This window comes from Dipodomys merriami, unplaced genomic scaffold (genome assembly GCF_024711535.1).
Source record: "Dipodomys merriami isolate MVZ:Mamm:240054 unplaced genomic scaffold, mDipMer1.0.p SCAF_468, whole genome shotgun sequence".
NCBI lineage: Eukaryota > Metazoa > Chordata > Mammalia > Rodentia > Heteromyidae > Dipodomys > Dipodomys merriami.
In genome coordinates, this window is record NW_027206033.1 from 114112 (window position 1) to 119165 (window position 5054).

Below are 5054 nucleotides of genomic sequence, written 5' to 3' on the forward strand. Positions count from 1 at the left end.
GTGGAGTACAGTGACACAGGGGATATGCCATAGGAGAAAGAACATATAAAGGAACCAACAACAAAAATGAATAAAATGACATTGTACATTTACAACAGTAACAATAAAGACAGAACATTCAAACATGTCCTTTATTGCCAAGGTAATTATTGCAGTTCATATCTTTATCATTTTTGGAACTTTGCAAAAATGTTTTGTGGCATTCCGTGTGGACGCACATGTTAAATTTTTGCTAAATCTATCTAGTCTTAAGTTACCTGACAGCTCTCTTCTGAAGCCAAAAACGCTTGGTTCCAAACCACTTGTATTTTTTCCTCGTACTAAGAATACTGACTCAAGTCCAGTGCCCAGGGTTCACACCTACAATACTAGATATGCAGGAGGCTGAGAGCTAAGGATCACTGTTCAAAGCCAGCCTGGGCACGAAAAGTCCATGAGATTTTTTTCTCCAATAAACCACCAGAAAACCGGAAGTGGTGATATGGCTCTAGCCTTGAGCTGAAGAGCTGAGGGACAGCGTCTAGGCCACCACTAACACCAACAGCAACAACAAAGATAATACGGAATCAAAAGCAATAGCATTAAGTAGTCTTAAAGATAGGCTCAAGTGTAACAATTTAGTATTATCTTAGATACCAACAGCCTTCTAGTCTAATGAGTCATGAGCGCTCAGAATGTTGACCAAAGTTCTTAGTTTCTTTACGCAATTACTGTAAGTATGTATTTACTAATCTATCTATCTTTTATTTCAACACAGAATCTGTTAATATCCTTTATGTCGTACTTGAGCACCAATGCCTTTGGAAGATATTTATTAATTGGTGTATCTTTATTGTATGAAATATACATTGAAATATTTCACACACTCACATATTATCAAGGGCCTGATTACCCCGTGTCTGTCTTTCTCCATTCTCATTTCCCTTTATTTTTCAATTATTTTCTGTGAATTTCTTTGTGCTATTTTCTCATATCATCAAAATGTATTAAAGTGCTATTCACACACCATCATTTAAAATTATACAATTCTTAATATAAAAGCAAACATCTAAATAAATGGAGATATATAGTTTGTGTGGATTGCAGGATACAATAGAGCAAAAATATAAATTGTCTCCTCCCCCTGTTTGGGAGGTCATTCATGGGGCTTGAAATCTGGTCCTGGGCATTGTCCCTTTGCTATTCAGCTCAAAGTGAATGCTCTACACATTGAGCAACTGTGTCACTTCTGGTTTTCTTGTGGTTAATTGGGCATAAGAGTCTTACAGACAGTCCTGTTCCAGCTGGTTTTAAACCACAATCCTCAGATGTCAGCCTCCTATGCAGTTAGTATCACAAGCATGAGGCAAAAGCACACAGCTACACAATTTTATTTATGTTTATGACAATTTCTAAAAACACCTGACCAGCATTCTTTGTATCATTGACAAAGGGAAATGAACTGGAATATATTTCTCTGTCCAATATTAAAGCTGCTAGTGTAAAATTGTTATATTTGTAGAGGAAAGACTGTACAGCTCAATGGGTCTATAGGGCACCAGATTAGCTCCACATAAATATTTTCAGGGAATATTTAATAAGGGTTAAAACCAAACACTGGTGGAATGACATTCTCTTTAATAAGTGATGATAGGTTAGACAGTATTGAGGAGAATTAAAAGTGAACATTGACTTAAAATAAGAATTAATGCAAATATTAACTTCAAACTGGATTAAAATATGGCATATAAAACAAAAAGAGTGATGTAAGTATAAAGCCAAGGAAGATGTATTGACAATTTTGGAGATGAAGCATACTTAAATTTGGCATTAAAATGATAGGAAAGGAAAACTTGATATAATAGAACTCAATATAAGTGTAAAATAATTTGGTCTGTGAAAGTTCATATACAAGTAGTGAATAAAAATTGGGAGCAGGTGGCTCATGAATATCATCCTAGCTACTTGGGAGGCTGTGATTTGAGTATTGCTGTTTGAAGACAGCCCACAAAGTAAATTCCCTGAGAATCTTATCTCTGATTAATCAGCAAAAAATCCAGAAGTAAGGAATGACTGAAATGGTAAATTGTTAACAAATTGCAACAAATCACAGGGACCCTGAGTTCAAGACCAGGACCATAGATACATGTACAACAGTAATAGTAGTAATGCTCAGAGTGATGATGATGATGATGATGATGATGATGATTATGATGATGTTGATTATGAAGATAATGATGATGAAGTGTATCCATAGTCAAGGATAAAATATTTGCAAATCCTATACCTGAAGAATGCTTCAAATTGAGACTCCACATAGAACTGTCAAAACCTAACATTAAAAAGAACATCAATTAGAAACCAGCAAAATAGGGCCGGGCGCTGGTGGCTCACGCCTGTAATCATAGCTACTCAGGAGGCTGAGATCTGAGGATCGCGGTTCAAAGCCAGCCCGGGCAGGAAAGACCATGAGACTCCTATCTCCAATAAACCACTAGAAAACCGGAAGTGGCGCTATAGCTCAAGTGGTAGAGCGCTAGCCTTGAGCTGAATGGCTGACGGACAGCGCCCAGGCCCAGAGTTCAAGCCCCCACGACCGACAAAAAGAAAAAAAAAAAGAAACCAGCAAAATATATCTTGTGAAAAATAAACACAAGAAAAGCATCATCAGTCATCAAATAAATGCACATTAAACTAAAATGACATCATAAAACATGTTTGAGAATTACTTCACATAATACAATAATGACCATACTAAATGCTATCAAGAAACAGAGAAACTGGATGCTGGCAGGAATGTCAAATGGGAAAGCCACTTCTGAAAACATTTTGACAGGTTTCTAGGATATGACATTTGCAAATACCCACAGCACAGCACAAGAATTGAGCTCTTCAGGCTGTCTTATAGAAATAAAATCTAACATTCACCCAATGGCCAAAACACAGAGCCGTATAGCAGCATTATGTCCTCTAGTCGAAGAAATAGAAATCAATTCAGGCTTTCTTCAGGTGAATGGGAAATGATTTTTGCTACATTCTCTAATAACCGAACCAAAAGGCAACTCGAGTGAACACAATAAAATATTAAGACATAAAACAACAGGGAATAATCTACCATAGATTTGAAGGCAATTCTAAAAAGCTTATTTATTGCATGAGCTAGAATTTTTAGAAAAAAATGTGTTGGTTTCCAGGATGAAACAGGTTTGGGATGGGACAAAGAGAAATAGTGGGTTTAATTATAAAAGGGAAGCATGAGACAGACTCATTTTTGGTAAAGAAATGTATCTGAAAATATGGTATATTCATATAGAGTTGATAAAATTATATTGGACTTAATATGTGCACAAAATAATAAAACAACTGAAGTCTACTTAAGGTACACGTGAAATATTAATGTCCTACTTGTGATGTCATACTAGAAATATTTAAATCAATTGGAAAATGTATTCAAGGGATTTATCTGTGTTCTTCTTTTTTTGGGGGGGGGGCGCGTCTGGTCGTAGGGCCTGAACTCTGGGCCTGGGTGCTGTCCCTCAGCTCTTCAGCTCAAGGCTAGCGCTCTACCACTTGAGCCACAGCGCAAATTCTGGCTTTTTTCTTTTTGCTTATGTGGTGCTGAGGAATCAAACCCAGGGCCTCAGGCATGCAAGGCAAGCGCTCTACAACTGAGCCAACTTTCCAGCCCCTCTGTGTTCTTCTTATAACATCATAAATATCCATACTAACCTCAATAGAATTTAATGATATCTAGAAAACAGAAGTCAATATTAAATGTTTACAATGAAAAATAGTGTAGGTCCAAGCTTGATCTGAAATATGCTTTGCTAATTATAAGGCAGAGATTTAGAAAACTGATATCCAAGGCCAGTTCTGACAAAAAAATATGTGAAAAACTACAATAACAAAGTAATCTACCTAGAGTGTGATCTCCCTGTTTTATCACGTTTGTGGAAGCCATTGATAAGCGATCATTGCTAAAGGGAGGCTTTGCCTGAAAAATAATCTAAAGTGGTTAGAGCCTTAGTAACAAACATAAGTCTGTCTCATGCTTCCCTTTTAAAATTAAACCTACTACGGCTCTTTGTCCCATCCTGTTGAAACAGGAGTGGTTATAAAAAGAAGCACTGGTCTGAAGCCTCAAAATAAGGACCCCAGTCTCTGTGGACCAAACAGTCTCTTACATTAGGTGTTATTAAATTAACAAGCATGATTTTAGATTTTGAAGAGTGGGATTGTGCATAGTCACAGGCAATGTCTGCTATGTCAAGTAATCCAATCTCCTCTTTCCCGTTACCCGATAGCCATGTTTCTACACAAATGACTACAATGAGATTGTATAAATGAGACTGTGACTTTTCCATCTCATGAATCAAAATTGTCAAATGATTTCTGTTTTCCAGATGTTTACACATTTCTCGTGATCTTTTCTACTATTTTCTCTTCATTATTGATGTTCGTAGTACATTTTTGTTGTTGTCTTGTGTGTATATGCCATTTTTAGGGCTGGAACTCAATGTTTAATGGTCTTCGTTGAATTTTTTGCTCATAGCTGGTGACACTCTATTCCTTGAGCCACATTCTCACCTTCTCTTTCTTGCTGGATAACTGGAGATAAGTTTTCACATTTTTGTCTGTATGGACTGACATTGAACTAAAATATTCACATCTTAGCCTCCTGAGTTTCTAGGATTCTCCACATGAATGGTTAACATCAATCATTGCTTAACTGTTATTTTAATTATGTGATAGAGGAAAGTGGAAGTATATTTGTGTTATGTGTGCAATTTTCAAATACAAGTTTGAATCAACTTGATATAATGTAATTGTTATCAATTTCAACAGTTAAATGAATGAATATTACACATTTTCACAGAAATATAATTGAAAACAAAAGGCATAATTTTTTTAAAAAACAAATAATGGAACCATGAATTTCTTTCACTTTACCAATCATGTTTAATATAAGTTTAATTAGCAGAATTCTATGACTAAAAGTAAATATATTAATTTTGTTACACAAGAAGCAAGGTGATTATACTTAAGAAGATATATTTCATCACAGCCAGAAGATA